The sequence below is a fragment of the Panthera pardus genome, unplaced genomic scaffold (genome assembly GCF_024362965.1).
Source record: "Panthera pardus isolate Hobbes unplaced genomic scaffold, ASM2436296v1 HiC_scaffold_1, whole genome shotgun sequence".
NCBI classification, from domain to species: domain Eukaryota; kingdom Metazoa; phylum Chordata; class Mammalia; order Carnivora; family Felidae; genus Panthera; species Panthera pardus.
In genome coordinates, this window is record NW_026526654.1 from 7663496 (window position 1) to 7680671 (window position 17176).

Consider the following 17176-nt stretch of genomic DNA (forward strand, 5'->3'; position numbering starts at 1 on the left):
CCCTAATTACTCCATTGCTTTATGAATTTAGAGCCTGTTTGGCTCTAGACTTTGGCTCCTGCTGAAGGAGGAATCCCCTGGGAGGGGCAGGGTGAGGGCCAAGGCAGGAGGCCAGAGTCTGCTCTGACGCTGGGGCCTCCTCGGGGTCTGCCCTCCAGTTGCCCTCTCCTAGCAGGCTGGGAACTTCCCAGAAGCAGCAGCTCAGATTGGGGTCTGAGCAAGGGAGGGTGGCCAGAGGCAGTCTCCAGGATTCTGGTTGACTGGGGCCCAGAATGGATGACTTCCCAGGCTGTTCTACCCCACCTCGACCTCTGAGTCATAATAATTTGCTGCTATTTATCGAGCACTTACTATGTGCTGGGCGCTGGGCCAAGCACTTTGTCGGCATCATCTCAGCTATGCCTGCTAACTTCCCTTGAAGCAGGTACTATTATTCTCCCCTTTTGGCACTTTGAGGGTGCCTGGGGCCCGGGGCACAGGGCCGGGAAGTGGTGGGGCTGGGATTGTATCCAGCCTGAAGGACCCCCATAGCCCGATGGGGCCCCTTGGATAGACCCCTCAGTCACTCAAAAGGGAACGGTCTCTGAAGCCTGGACGCCCAAGACAACCACGTCACTGGTGTCCTGGCCTCCAGGCCACCCTCCTTGTGGCCCTGATTGCCACTCCCTTCTTCCCCATAGTCCTGGGGCTCTGTCTCTGGAAGCCCCGTGTAGCCTCACCTGGGCGGCTTGGGGAAAATACAGACTTCCTAGGCCCTGCCACACCCCGCTGAGTCAGAGTCCCACTACGGGAGAGGGGGCTGGAAACCCAGATTTTAAAATGTTGTCCTGGGGATACAGAGCTTGCAGACTCCCAGAACCGCTGCCCAGCCCAGTGGAGTTCAGGCTGCTTTAAGAGACTCCCTTGCCCTTAACCCAGATCTCTATGACCCTGCCCCCGCTTGTGTTCTCAGCCTCTGCCCCCTGCTACCCTAACCCAGCTCTGCACACACCACACCACACTGACCCCCCACGCCCCAATTTGCCTTTATCCAGGCACCTGCTGCTGCTGTTCCCTTCTGGAAACAGGTCGCAGCTGGCCACAGACCCCACAGAGCTTGTGTAATACTCTGGACCGGTCGATCGTGGCCCCACTCTTGCTAACCCGGGCCTGGCACACAGCCTGGGGGAATCATGGTGGGTGAGCAATGGTGGCCGGGGAAGGCGGAACAAGGGAGGGCTGCCCATGACAGGTGGGGCTTCTAGGCTGGGCACACAGGCACTCTCTGGGGGCCGGCACCTTGCCTAACATGCAAAAGGCATTTGATGACTGTTTCTTAACTGCTTAATGAATGGTGATGGGTCATGTGACAGGTGAGGGCCACTTCCAGAAGCAGTGCAGATTGGCCGTTTTAAGCAAAAGATGGAGAAGGTGCCTTCCGGGCCATCTCTGAGGACCGTGAATATTAATGGTCCGAACTCATTTATGGCTCGGATGGGAGTGAGGGGCTGGTGCTTTCTTGCTTGATTTCATTTCAGTATCTCAGGAGCCCTGGGAGGGGGTGCTGATGTAATCCTTATTTCGTTCAATGGAAACTGAGCCCTAGACAGGTGACTTAGTAGGGTCACACAGCTGGGAGGGGTCCTGCAGAACGGGGCCTTGCCCATTGTGTGAAAAAAAAAATAAATGAGTCTGCACTCTACAGTTTCTGAAGCAGTAACACATTATCTCAGTTGGTTCTAGCTGTGGCTTGGAGGTGTGGCTCTACATTTTCACCTATGCCCACATCCCAGGGTCAAAAAACCTGCATCCAGGGGCCTTCTGTGTCTGTAAGGGGCGGTGGTGGGAAGAGATCCTGCCTCCGGCCTGGCGGGAGAGAGAAACAAAGAGGCAGTGTTGAGGGCTCTGGCACATAGTAGGTGTTTGGGAACCCCTGTGGTCAGTTCAGGCAGAGCCAGCTCTGGTCCCATCTGGACCTTGGAACAGCCCAGATCAGTCTCCAGTCTTTGAGCCAAGGCCCACAGGGTGTGGGTGACGGGTCCAAGGTCATACCTGCCATAAGGACTAGAGCAGAGGGTGTGAGGCTCCTCCACCACGGCAGAGAGGTCCAGGGAATGGGGCAGGGGCATTCTGTGTGTGCGGGATGACCTCTGTCAGAGCCATTAAACCACAGAGCCTGGCCTCAAAGGGCCCCCAGGCAAACCCCCTCTCAGGGGTGTCCAGGACTGCTGTGGGGCCTGGCGTGTTATTGCTGTCACGGAAGTTCGGGGCCATACCTGAATAGGGGCAGTGGTCCTACAGCCACCAGTGGGGGATGTAACAGACTCTGTGGTCTGCCTCCAGGCACTGGCATGTGGGGAGGGCAAAATGCACCAGCACCCCACCCAGACTAGAATCCAGGTGCTGGCTTCCCCCACACACACCTCCCCCACCCCCGCCCCGCCCCGCCCCGCCGCTGGGCCTTTGCAGATGCTATCCCTCTGTCTGCAGTGGCCTTCCCCTCCTCTCCTGGCAGGTGCTGGCTCATCCTTTAAGACCCCACCAGGAAGCCCTGCCTGACTCCCACCCCAAGGGCCAGGCTGACCCACCCTGACAGGATTTCCATCTGGCTGCTCCACAAGATGCTGAGAACCTTGAGGGCCTGATCTGAGATGCCAGTGGAGTGGACAGGGAAAGCAGCTGTAAGGTGCAGCCCAGTTCAGGCAACTGTCCCTGCAGCCCAGAGAGGAGACCATGCTGGGGAGCTAGCCAAACACGTCCATTTCACAGAGGAACCATTGAAGGCCCGAGGTGCTTGGGACTGACCCAGAGCACCCTGGGGAGTGTTTGGTAGTCCCTTTGTGTCTTGTAAGAGGAGAGCCCAGGGCTATGTGGCCGTACCCCTCCCCCACTCCGGTCCCCAGCTGGAACATTTGTCTGCAGGATCCAGGTCAGGTCTGAGGGGGATGGGAAGAAGCCCAGGAGAGCAAAGTCCCCAGGGCTCAGGTCTGCACTCGGTCTTCCCATGTGGAGGACAAAGCTCCTTAGAGAAAATGCTTGCTGTCCAAAAGCTGGCAGGAAATCCACATCGATAGCTCATTCTAGCAAGAAGGTGCACGGGAAAAAAAGCCTGTGAGAACTTAGGCCCAAATGTTAGGCCAGGGATGGTGGGTGATATTACCCTTCTTTCGCTGTGATTTTCACATTTCCTAGGTTGTAGGTGAAACCTTTATAGCCAGAAACATGAAGTTACCATGTAAAGGAGAGAGGTCTAAGAAAAGGTGCCCTGAGAACAGCCAGCTCCCCATTCATGAGACTCTGGGGTCACCAAGTGTCAGTGGCTTCCAGAGGGACCCTGGCCCCGGGCCCATCCCCCAGAACAGGCGTGCCTGGGGCAGACAGCTTAGCCTATGTGTCTCTTTCTCAGAATTTGGGTCAGCGAGAGACCTGGGGCTACTGGGAAGTAGCACACCCAGAATTTCATTCAAACCTCTGCTGTCCTTCCTGTCATGTGGGATGGGCCTCAGGGCCCTCACCTTCCCACCTCCACCTGGAAAGCCACCCCACCCCACCCCACCCCAGGCTGCCCTCTGCCCTTCCCAGCCAGAGGTGGCCCTAGGGCTATTTGCTTCACCTCCATCCGGGTGCCCAGGTGGGTGCATAGCACTGTTGACTGCCTTCCTACTGACTCCGGCCCCGAAGTGCCTTTCCAGGGGGTCTACCTACAATGTAGTCAAGTTCGACCTTGTGGAAATGGTCTTTGGAATCACAGCTGAGCCTTGATCCTGGGTGAGGATTCGATCTCCGTCTCCCCCATATACCTAGTACAGAGCACCCATTCATTTGGTCACCTGTCATTCAGCCAAGTGCCAGGGCCCAGGCTAGGTGCCAGGGGCACAGCTCTGCTGACTTGAGGGTGTGACGTGTCTGTGTTTTTGAGCACGTGTTTTGTGCACATCACCTGCACGCACAAACAGCGTGAGCATCTCTGTCATATGTGAACTCTGGTCTTTGAGGCTGTGACAGTGTGTAATCCTACCGGGACTCCGGGCACACCTGGTTAATTCATTCTGCAAGTGTTTAACAGACACCCACTAAGGAAGTCAGGCTCTGACCCCAAAGAAAAATGACCCAAGGTCTCTGTCCTCGGGAAGTGCCATCTTGGGGGCTGTCGCCGTGCAGACTGGTGGGGGCAGAAGCCAGCAAGGCTGGGGGTGGTCAGAAACGTGGTCCTGGAGACACAGGGAAGAGTGGGGAAGGGGGTTCCTGCCCAGCTGTGAGTATGATCTCCAGTATCCCGTTCAGCCCAGTGATCTGGGGCCTGAGACAGGCCTCCCCAACTATTTTCATGCCCTAAAGCAGCCCCGCGGGCCGACGGAACCGGAGCTCCAGGTGGTGACCTGTGAGCCCCGACTGCTGGGGGCTGGGAGAGAATACAGGGAATGAAAATGAAGCATGTGGGCCGGAGAACCTACCTGGGCTGCAGACCTTTCTGAGAGGTGAACTTGGGGACCAGACACCAGAACACAGCACCTGGAAAGTAGAACCCCGTGATCCAGACCAGAGAAGCGGGATCACGGAACTCAGAGGAGGAAGATGGAGCAGCAGACCTAGAATGTGGGCCTTCTAGAACCTGGAACACTCAAGTCAGCCGGAAGCTGGAAGATCCAGTCTGTGCCCCCGATGGTCAGTGGGGGAAACTGAGGTCCAGCAGGAACGGGGAGGTCTTAAGCATTGGCGAGCTGCAGTGGCACGCACGTGGTCTCTGCTGAGCCAGGACCTCTCCACAGCTCGCTGCTGCCTGACCTGGGGCGAGTCCTGTCCCCTCTCCAAACCTCAGTTTCCCTCTCTGTGAAATGGTCACGTGATGGTGAGACAAGATGGAGCACTTCACCTGGTGCTCAGGCTCTCCCGGCAAACTTAGTGGCATTGCTAAGGCCTGGACCCTGGCCACTTGACTCCTGAATGACTCTGTCCCATTGTGGTGATGGTCTGGTCACTGCTGTTCCTTTCTCTTCTTTCTCACACTCAGTGGGACATTTGGGCACTTGCGGCCCTTTTCCGGAATGCTCTCGGGATCTAGCAGAGGGAAAAGACTAATCAGAGGAGCAAGAACAGACTGGCAGCTCCATATGAAGGAGCAGGCCCTGGTGCCTACAGCCCTGCATGGTGCCCTGTGCCATTTGGTGAGGGCTTCTTGAGTGTCCCCCGGTGGAGACAGTCGGGTCCTGAGCCGAGGGCACCACGGACCCTCGAAGGCAGGAGTGGGCAGAGGTGGATTGGGAAGGGAAAAGAGAAAGGGCTCATTGTTCCAGCTCCACAGAGGCTCCCCAGGCGCACCTGCTCCAGGCCACCTCTCCTGAAGGAGGTGGAATACCTTGATCGGGCTCCCAGAGAGCCGGAGCTGTAGGATCTGGGCCAGGAGCAGCCTGGTCACTTCCCCAGATCCCCGTGAGGCGGCATTACCAGCCCCCCGCTTTTCTGCCTCCAAGAGAGTAGGATTCCAGAGTTGGGGGCGGGGGGCAGAGCCAGGGTCCCAGCCCATCCTTTGAGCCAGCAGCAGCCGGGCATGGTGCCAGGCACTGATGGGGTGAACCAGGGGTGAACTGAGCACCCAGGGGTGAACTGAGATCCCTTCCTGTTTCCCCTCCTTCCTTGCCGGGTCTCCTCCGGACCATCAGCCATCCTGCTCAGAGGGCTTTGAAGGCTGGAGCCCTTCCCTGTGTCTCTGCTCTCCACCACTTCACTCCCATTGTGGGGGACCCGTCGAGTTCCTGTACATGAGCCACCTCATCGGGGTGTGCTTTGCCCAGGCAGGACTAGACTTTTTCCAACCCCAGACCATTTGTGAGAGCCCAGCAGCACTGACTGCAGGTGCAGGTGTGTGGATTTGGGGGCGGGGGGTGGGGGGGGGCTGTCGTCAGCACCTCCTTTGCATCAGGCTCTGTGCTGGGGCCCCAGGAGAGTTGGTCAGCACCATCCAGTGTAGGGTGAGAAGCCCTGCGGGGCAGGCCAGGGGTGAGGCAGCTCAGTCCTTCCTCAGTCTGGGGGAAGTGCAGTTCAGCTGAGCCTACCTGGGCAGGGAGTGAAAGATTACACAGAAACTCGGAGCCTCCTAGAGGATTTGGACTTTATCCTGGGAGCAGGTGTTCCAAGCTGAGAGGGACAACATCAGATGTGGCTTTTGCTTGGCTCGTGGGGCACAAGCCAGGAGCCCCTTCCCTGGCAAGGCTGCTGCTGTTGTCCAGGTGAGCGTGGATGGTGGCGCAGGCAGCGTGGGACGACAAGTACCTGGGCATCGAAGAGATGTGCCTGGCGATGGGGAGCTCGAGGTCAGCGAGAAGCCAGATTCAGGATGACTGCCGGGCTCCTGGCCTAGGAGGCTGGGTGGATGGTCACATCTTGGGTTATCAGCTCAGGTTTTGGGAACCACTATTGGAGCAAGTTCTTTGTGCCTGGTTTTGCGGCGGAGGGTCCCAGGCAGGATGGGAGCCGACTCTGAGCCCAGGCCTCTGCCCTCCAGCTTGGCCCAGACCCCGCCGGGTCTGCTCGTCTCTCTCCCTTCACCCTACAGGCACTTTAGCCTCTTGAGTGCACGGCTGCACCTCGCAACTGTGCCCTGTACACATGGGGGAGCACCACTCCACTCCTGCTACCTGGGTAAACGGGGACCACTCTCTGCCCCGGCACGCTGACCCTGTGCATTGATGTGTCTCATCCACTCGCTGTGCAAGGGCATCTCCCCCAGGCCTCAAGGCGCAGCTCCTGTATCAAAGCCTCTCTGCACTATAGCTTGAATCTGTCACCCTCCTTGCCCTGTGCTAGAGCAGGCTCCAAGAGGACAGAAGAGGGCTGGGGCACACCCTCACCTCCCCTCCCCCACCTCAGGCCTGTGAGATGGAGATGGAGCTGAAGCTCCGTGCTGAAGTGGCCCTTTGTACATTGTCCCCCTGGAGGATGGGGGAGCCTGGTGGGAGGGTCTGGCACTGCCCTACACCCTGTGCTGATCTCAGCGGCAGTGAGGATCCAGATGGGGAGTGCGGGGCGGGGGGGGGGGGGGCGGCGGGTTCTCTGGGCCTGGGATCAGGGGAGAACACCCTGCCATGTATGGGCTCGCACTGGCCGGGCCTGCCTCCCCACACTAGATGGTACTTGTCATCACTTCTCAGGCAAGGTGTGTCCTCAGGCACCAGTTGTTTAGGGAGCGTCTGCTCCAGGCCAGGCTTTGTTCTAAGGGGTGGGGCTCCACTGTGACTGGTGACTGGTGACTGAGGCTTGCAGGCTTAAGATGACCCTGCTCTCCTGTTGACATTCTGAGCGCCAGGGTGTGGGTGGGGGAGACAAACCATGAACAGGTAAACAAGGAGATGGCTAGCTTCCGCTGTGAGTGCTGGGGAGCAGAAGACCTGGGCAGGGGACAGCCGCTGTAGCTGGAGGGCCAGGAGGGCCCCTCTGAGCAGGCAGACACATTCCAGGCCGAGGAGCAGCCATTGGGAGGACCCTGAGACGGACAGGTGGGGACTGTGACTGGAGCCGTGTGGATGAGGGCGGCGAGGGCAGCAAAGATTCCAGGACTAGATTGGCGGGGTCTGTGGGCCCAGAGAGGAGTTTGGATTTCATTCTGAGGGAGACTAGTGTGCGGTGGGTTCGAGGGGAGTGTCTTGTGGGAGGAGGTTGGGTGGGGTGGGGGGAGGGGGGACTTGCCCTCATGGGGACTTTGCAGCGACAGAATTTGTGGGGCCCAGTGCCAAATGAAAATGTAGGCCCCGAGGGACGCCTGGGTGTCTCAGTGGTTTAAGCATACGACTCTTGATTTCTGCTCAGGTCAGGAGTCCAGGGTTATGGGATTGAGCCCTGCGTCTGACTCCGCATCGAGCCTGGAGCTTGCTTAAGATTCTCTCTCTGTCTCCCTCTGCCCCCCCCCCCACTCTTGTGTGCTCTCTCTCTCTCTTTCTCTCCCTCTCTCTCTCTCTCTCTCTTTCTCTCCCAAATAAACTAAAATAGAGGCACCTGGGTGGCTCACTTCGTTGACCACTTCAGCTCAGGTCATGATATTGTGCTGACAGCTCAGAGCCTGGAGCCTGCTTCAGATTCTGTGTTTCCCTCTCTCTCTGCCCCTCCCCTGCTCACGCTCGGTCTCTCTCTCTCTCAAAAATAAACATAAAAAAAATAAAATCATGAAAAGAAAAAAAAAATGAATGAAATCACAACTATATTCAGTTAATCTGAGAAATGCAAAGTTGTTTTAACATGAGCAAATAATGTAATTCCCCACATTAACAAATACTTTATTTTATTTTTTTATTTTTACTTTTTTAATTTAATTTTTATTTTTCAGAATTTACATTCCAATTAGTTAGCATAGAGTGAAACAAGATTTCAGGAGTAGATTCCTTTGTGCCCTTGCCCATTTAGCCCATCCCCCCTCCCACTATCCCTCCAGCAACCCTCAGTTTGTTTTCCATATTTGTGAGTCTCTTCTGTTTTGTCCCCCTCCCTGTTTTTATATTATGTTATTTTCCCTTCCCTTATGTTCATCTGTTTTGCCTCTTACAGTCCTCATACGAGTGAAGTCATATGATTTTTGTCTTTCTCTGACTGACTAATTTCACTTAGCATAATACCCTCCAGTTCCATCCATGTAGTTGCAAATGGCAAGATTTCATTCTTTTTGATTGCCGAGTAATATTCCATTGTATCTAGATACCACATCTTCTTTATACATTCATCCATCGATGGACATTTGGGCTCCTTTGCATACTTTGGCTATTGTTGATAGTGCTGCTATAGACATGGGGTGCATGTGTCCCTTCGAAACAGCACACCTGTATCTCGTGGATAAATGCATAGTAGTGCAATTGCTGGGTCGTAGGGTAGTTCTATTTTTCGTTTTTTTGAGCAAACTCCATACTGTTTTCCAGAGTGGCTGCACCAGCTTGCATTGCCACCAACAATGCAAAAGAGATCCTCCTTCACATCCTCGCCAACATCTGTTGTGGCCTGAGTTGTTCACGTGAGCCATTATGACAGGCGGAAGTGGGTAGCTCAGTTTGGTTTTGATTTTTATTTCCCTGATGATGAGTGATGTGGAGCATTTTTTCATGTGTCAGTTGGCCATCTGGATGTCTTCTTTGGAGAAGTGTCTATTCATGTCTTTTGCCCATTTCTTCACTGGATTATTTGTTGTTTGGGTGGTTGAGTTTGAGAAGTTCTTTGTAGATTTTGGATGCTAACCCTTTATCTGATATGTCATTTGCAAATACCTTCTCCCATTCTGTCAGTTGCCCTTTCGGTTTGCTGATTGTTTCCTTCTCTGTGCAGAAGTCTTTTTTGTCTGATGAGGTCCCACTAGTTCATTTTTGCTTTTGTTTCCCTTGCCTCTGGAGACGTGTTGAATAAGAAGTTGCTGTGGCCAAGATCAAAGAGGTTTTTGCCTGCTTTCTCCTTGAGGATTTTGATGGCTTCCTGTCTTGCATTGAGGTCTTCCATCCATTTTGAGTTTATTTTTGTGTATGGTGTAAGAAAGTGGTCCAGGTTCATTCTTCTGCATGTCGCTGTCCAGTTTCCCAGCACCGCTTGCTCAAGAGACTGTCTTTATGCCATTGGATATTCTTTCCTGCTCTGTGAAAGATTAGTCGGCCATACGTTTGTGGGTCCATGTCTGGGTACTCTATTCTGTTCCATTGATCTGAGTGTCTGTTCTAGTGCCAGTACCATATTGTCTTGATGATTACAGCTTTGTAGTATAGGTTGAAGTCTCGGATTATGATGCCTCCTGCTTTGGTTTTCTTTTTCAAGATTGCTTTGGCTCTTTGGGGCCTTTTCTGGGTCCATACACATTTTAGGATTATATGTTCTAGCTCTGTGAAGAATGCTGGTGTTACTTTGATAGGGATTGCATTGAATATGTAGATTGTTTTGGGTAGTATCGACATTTTAACAGTATTTGGTCTTCCTATCCAGGAGCATGGAATCTTTTTGCCATTTTTTTGTGTCTTCTTCAATTTCTTTCATAAGCTTTCTGTGGTTTTCAGTATATACATTTTTAACCTCTTTGGTTAGATTTATTCCTAGGTAATTTGTGGCTTTTTGTGCAACTGTAAATGGGATCGATTCCTTGATTTCTCTTTCTGTTGCTTCGTTGTTGGTGTATAGGAATGAAACCGATTTCTGTGCATTGATTTCATATCGTGCAACTTTGCTGAATTCAGGAATCCATTCTAGGAGTTTTGTGTGGCATCTTTGGGGTTTTCCATATAGAGCATCGTGTCATCTGCGAAGAGGGAGAGTTTGACCTCCTCCTGGCTGATTTGGATGCCTTTTATTTCTTTGTGTTGTCTGATTGCAGAGGCTAAGTCTCCCAATACTATGTTGAGTAACAGTGGTGAGAGTGGACATCCCTGTCTTGTTCCTGACCTTAGAGGGGAAACTCCCATTTTTCCCCACTGAGGATGATATTAGCATTACGATCTCGAGGTATGCTCCTTCTCTCCCTACTTTCTTGAGGGTTTTTATCAAGAAAGGATGCTGTATTTTGTCAAATGCTTTCTCTGCATCTATTGAGAGGGTTATATGGTTCTTGCCCTTTCTTTTATTGATGTGATGAATCACGTTAATTGTTTTGCAGATATTGAACCAGCCCCGCATCCCAGGTATAAATCCCGCTTGGTCGTGGTGAGTAATACTTTTCATGTATTGTTGGATTCGGTTGGCTAATATCTTGTTGAGAATTTTTGCATCCATGTTCCTCAGGGAAAGTTGTCTATAGTTCTCCTTTGTAGTGGGGTCTCTGACTGGTTTTGGAATCAAGGTAATGCTGGCTTCATAGAAAGAGTTTGCAAGTTTTCCTTCCATTTTTATGTTTTGAAACAGTTTCAAGAGAATAGGTGCTAACTCTTCCTTATATGTTTGGTAGAATTCCCCCCTGGAAAGCCATCTGGCCCTGGATTCTTGTTTTTTGGCAGATTTTTGATTACTAATTCGATGTCCTTACTGGTTATGGGTCTGTTCAAATTTTCTATTTCTTCCTGTTTCAGTGTTGGTAGTGTATATGTTTCTAGGAATTTGTCCATTTCTTCCAGATTACCCATTTCATTGGCATATAATTGCTCATACTATTCTCTTATTATTGTTTTTATTTCTGCTGTGTTGGTTGTGATCTCTCCTCTTTCATTCTTGATTTTATTTATTTCGGTCCTTTCCTTTTTTGACCAGACTGGCTAGTGGTTTATCAATTTTGTTAATTCTTTCAAGACACCAGATTCTGGCTTGATTGATCTGTTCTACTGGTATTTTTCTGTTTTTTTTTTTGTTTGTTTGTTTGTTTGTTTGTTTCGATAGCATTAATTTCTGCTGTAATCTTTATTATTTCCTGTCTTCTGCTGGTTTGGGGTTTTATTTGCTGTTCTTTTTCCAGCTCCTTAAGGCGTAAGGTTAGGTTGTGTATCTGAGATCTTTCTTCCTTCTTTAGGAAGGCCTGGATTGCTATATATTTTCCTCTTATAACCACTTTTGTTGTGTCCCAGTGGTTTTGGGTTGTGGTGTTATCCCTTTCATTGACTTCCATATATTTTCCATTTCCTCTTTAACTGCTTGGTTGGCCCATTCATTCTTTAGTAGGATGTTCTTCAGTCTCCAAGTATGTGTTACCTTTCCCAATATTTTCTTGTGGTTGATTTCGAGTTTCATAGTGTTGTGGTCTGAAAATATGCACGGTATGATCTCAATCTTTTTGTACTTACTTAGGGCTGATTTATGTCCCAGTATATGGTCTATTCTGGAGAACGTTCCATGTGCACTGGAGAAGAAAGTATATTCTGCTGGTTTAGGATGAAATATTCTGAATATATCTTTTAAGTCCATCTGGTCCAGTGTGTCATTCAAAGCCATCATTCCCTTGTTGATTTTTTTTTTGATTAGATGATCTGTCCACTGCTGTGAGTGGGGTGTTGAAGTCTCCTACTATTATGGTATTACTATCGACGAGTTTCTTTATGTTTGTGATTAATGATTTTACATATTTGGGTGCTGTCACATTTGGCGCATAAATGTTTACAATTGTTAGGTCTTCTTGGTGGATAGACACCTTGATTATGACATAATGCCCTTCTGCCTCCCTTGATACAGTCTTTATTTTAAAGTCTAGATTGTCTGATATAAGTATGACTACTCTACCTTTCGTTGATTGACCATTAGCATGATAGATGGTTCTCCATCCCCTTATTTTCAATCTGAAGGTGTCTTTAGGTCTAAACTAGGTCTCCTGTAAACAGCATATAGATGGACCTTGTTTTCTTATCCATTCTGTTACCCTATGCCTTTTGATTGGAGCATTGAGGCCACTGACATTTAGAGTGAGTACTGAAAGATATGAATTTATTGCCATTATGATGCTTATACACTTGGAGTTTCTGGTGGTGTTCTCTGCTCCTTTCTAATCTTTGTTGCTTTTGATTCATATATATATCATATATATATATATATATATATATATATATATATATATGTGTGTGTGTGTGTGTGTGTGTATATATATATATATATATACACACACACACACACATATATATGCATATATATATGTGTATATATATGGAGGTATGTATATACATATTTTTTTTCAACTTTTCTTCCCTCAGAAAGTTCCCCTTAAAATTTCTTGCAGGGCTTGTTTAGTGGTCACAAATTCCTTAATTTTTGTTTGTCTGGGAAACTTTTTCTCTCTCCTATTTTGAGTGACAGCCTTGCTGGATAAAGAATTCTTGGCTGCATTTATTTTTTTTTATTTTATTTGTTTAATGTTTATTTATTTTTGAGAGAGAGAGAGAGAGAGAGAGAGACAGAGCATGAGCAGAAGAGGAGCAGAGAGATAGGGAGACACAGAATCTGAAGCAGGCTCCAGGCTCTGACCTGTCAGCACAGAGCCCGCCGCAGGGCTCAAAATCACAGACCGTGAGATCATGACCAGAGCTGAAATTGGACGCCTAACTGACTGAGCCACCCAGGCGCCCCTGCATATTTTTCTGATTCAGCACCCTGCATATATCCCACCACTGCTTTATGGCCTGCCAAGTTTCTGTGGATAGGTCTGCTGCAAACCTGATCTGTCTTCCCTTTTAGGTCAGGGAACTTTTTTTTTTCCCTTGCTGCTTTCATGATTCTCTCCTTGCCTGAATACTTTGTGAATTTGACTATGATATGCCTTGTTGATGGTCGGTTTTTGTTGAATCTAATGGGGGTCCTCTGTGCTTCCTGGATTTTGATGTCTGTGTCTTTCCCCAGTTTTCGTAAATGTTTTCCGCTATGATTTGCTCACATAACCCTAATACCCCTGTTTCTCTCTCTTCCACTTCTGGGACCCCTATGATTCTGATGTTGTTCCTTTTTAATGAGTCACTGGTTTCTCTAATGCTTAAATCGTGCTCTTTTGCCTTAATCTCCCTCATTTTTTCTCCTTCATTATTCTCTATAAGTTTGTCCTCTATATCGTGGATTCTCTGTTCTGCCTTGTCCATCCTTGCCGCCCCTGCATCCATCCGTGATTGCAGCTCAGTTACAGTATGTTTAATTTCATTCTGGTTATTTTTTACTTCTTTTATCTCTGCAGAAAGGGATTCTAATCTATTTTCGACCCCAGCTAATATTGTTATTATCATGATTTTAACTTCTGGTTGAGACATCTTGCTTGTATCTGTGTTGGTTAAATCCCTGGCTGTCGTTTCTTCATGCTTTGTTTTGGGGGTAAATTCCTGCTGAATTCTGTGGTTCAGGTTGTGCAGATTGTTCTGTTAGTCCTCCAATCAGTGTTCTAGGTGTGTAGGATGGTTTTGTGTTGGCCTGGCTGTATTTCATGGATGGGAGACACACACAAAACTTCCATGCTGTTCCTCCATCTTGGCCCCTCCCCCCATTCACAAATATTTTTAAAACTTATCTCAGGGTACCTGGGTAGCTCAGTCGGTTAAGCATCCAACTTAGGCTCAGGTCATGATCTCACAGTATGTGAGTTTAAGCCCCACGTGGGGTTCACATTGGGCTCGCCACTGTCAGCGCAGAGCTTGCTTCAGATCCTGTCTCCCTCTCTCTCTGCCCCTCCCCTGCTGGCTTTCTTGGTCTCTCTCAAAAATAAACAGTTAAAAAAATTATCTCAATAGATGTGAAATAAACATCTTTCAACATTCAATATTCATTCATGACAGAACTTAGAAAACTAGTATTATAAGGGAACTTCCTTAATATACTTGTAGCAGAAAGACCCAAAGTGACCCCATAATATCTGCCCTTTAGTGTTGTCACCTTTTCTTTATATAATTCTTTTCTCTTAAGATCTGTGACGTGACTCTAGCTATTACAATATGGCAAATGTAAAGGAATGTTGCAGACATAATTCAGTTAATTCAGAGTCAATCAAAAGAGGATTATGCTAGGAAAACTTGATCTAATCACGTGAACACCCTTCAAGGAGGACTGAGCCTTCTCAGAAGTGACATTCTCCTTGCTGGCCTCCTAAACTAAGCGGCTGTATTGAGGAAGTCTACATGGCCAAGAACAAGGAACAGCCTTGCTCTAGGCTGAATATTTGTGTCCCCACTCACCCAAATTCATGTGTTAATTCTTAATGTTCAACGTGATAGTATTTAGAAGTGGGGGATTTGGGAAATGATGAATTCATGAAGGTGGAGCCCTCATGAATGGGATTAATGCCCTTATAAAGGAGGGCTGTGAGAGCTCCCTTGGCCCTGCACCAAGCAGGAAGACCAGCATCCATGAACCAGGAAGCAGGCCGTCGCTGTACACTAAATCTGCCAGTGCCTTCATTTTGGACTTCCCAGCCTCCAGAGCTGTGAAAAATAAAACTTTTTTTTTTTCTTAAGACTATGGTATTTTGTAAGAGCAGCCCAAAAGGACTGAGACAAGTGTCTGGGAACACTTAGGACCTAAGCCTCCAACTAGCCGACAACTAGCAAAGAGCTGTGGAAATGAGTACAGTCATACAGTCACAAGGAAATTCTCTTAAAAATAAACTCAATGGGCTTGGAAGGAGATTCTTCCCCGTTGAAGCACCCAAATGGGGAAGCGCATTCCAGCGGACACCTTGGCTACAGCCTTGTGAGAACCTGAACAAAGGACCCAGCTAAGCCATTGCTTAGCTTCTGGCCCATAAAAATGTGAGATAAATGCGTGTGGCTTTAAGGCACTGTGTTGATGGTGATCTGATGTAAACGGCAAGAGCAAACTAAGAGACTGATAAAAGACATACACTTTTTAAAACCCCACTATCTACATAATTATAGAAAACTACTGTTACATGTTGCAATTTCAAGAAGACATGAACACTCACTATCCTCACATTTACTCAACGTCATTCTTGTAGTAGGAAAGAAAAAAAAATGAAAGCTCTAGGAATTGGAAACAAAAATGCCACTATTTATATATTATATGTCGCTGCATGTACCAAATGCAAAGGAATCTGCAGATAAAACACTCGAGTAAGAAACAATATATTGTGGGGAATTAGCTTAGACAATTAAAAGACTAGTTGTTTGGAAAAATCAGTATAAGAAATGTCTTTCCTTACAAACTGTTGGCCGATTCGATGCAATTCCAATGAGAAACGGCTTTGGAGAGCTTGCCAATTTGATTATAAAAGACCTGTGGAGCCCTTCCTTCCTTTCTTCTTTCTCATCCCCAACATTTTAGTTCCCAGTCCTAGAAACAGAGGCATGGAGTTGGGGTCCAGAATGAGGTGTTGGAGCTTAGAATGGTGAAGGAATTACGTGTAGGACAGTCACCCTGCACAGTGTTGGAGCTCAAGTGAGAGCATCCCTGAAAGGTGAATGGTATAGAATAATGAAGTATCACAGACTGAACAGGGTAGGGAGGCATCTGCACAGGGGAAGAATAGCCCTGCGGGGGTTTACGGAACCTGCAGGGGGGCAAATCATCTGCAGAAGAGGTGGTCTGGCACAGGGTGTCTGAGAAAGGAGATATTTACATGTCTCAAAGTACTTCCCCATAAAATACTAAATAATTGGAAAGTGGAAACCTGGCAGATAGTACCTCCAGTGGCCAACATTAACATCACCAGTATGGGGACAAATCAAAATTGTAGGTCACATGATAGGATGAAAAGAGTATGTTGTAGTGATACCTTTGCGAAAAATGTATGATCTGAATTTTACCATAAGGAAACCTAAGAAAAATCCGTGTTGAAAGACATTCCACATTACTGGAATTTACTCGTCAAAAGGTTAAAAGTCATGAAAGTCAAGGAAAGACAAAGGAACTGTTCTAGAGTGAAAGAGACTAAGACATACAACTGAATTCAATACATGGCTCTGACCAGGACCTTCCTTGGTATAACGTATACTACAGATAAGTGACCAAACTTAAAAAGAATTATGAGGAATAAACGATAGAATTATACTGAGACCTTGAAGAAAACAGTTTTAATGGGTGCACTGACTACACACAGATTTTTTTTTTCAGTACTGGAAATGTATTTTCTTTCATAATTTTCTTCATGGTATTTTTCTCTGTAGCTTACTTTATTTTAAGAATAGAGTATGATACATACACAAAACATTATTGGTAGTAGTAGTGGTTAAGTCTTTGGGGGTCAAAAGTTGTTCCTGGCTTTTTGACTGTGGAGGGCGTGGTCAGAGCCCTTAACCCCATTGTTCAAGCATCCAGTGTATTAGAGTTAATGTTCTGATTGTGAATGTTGTATGGTAGTTATGTGGAATGTACTGACTTGTAGGATTTAAATGCTACAGGAATCAGGCATCCCATTAGCAATTTACTTGCAAATGGCTCTGGGGTGGGGGGGGGGGGTTCTTTTTTTCTCTAATTTTTCTTTTTTCTAACTTTGTTTCTAAATGGCAAATCAAAATAAATAAATAAATAAATAAATAAATAAATAAATAAATAGAAAAGGTGAAAAGATTTAGGCAAATCTTATTTCTCCATGTGGAAAGAGCTACGAATCAGTGTTTACAATTAAAATTGTAGATAGGTTTTATGGCACTATAAAAAAAATGTAATATGTACAAACATTGGCAATAGTCATAGCAGGAATACATCAAAATAATGTCTAAATCTTTAGGCCCACATATAGTCATAAAAATTGGAAAATACAAAAAGCTATCCATGAACACTACTGAAGTGTTAATGACAACTTGGTTGTTTGGGTGCTGTTCAAACCGCTGGTAGTGGAGCA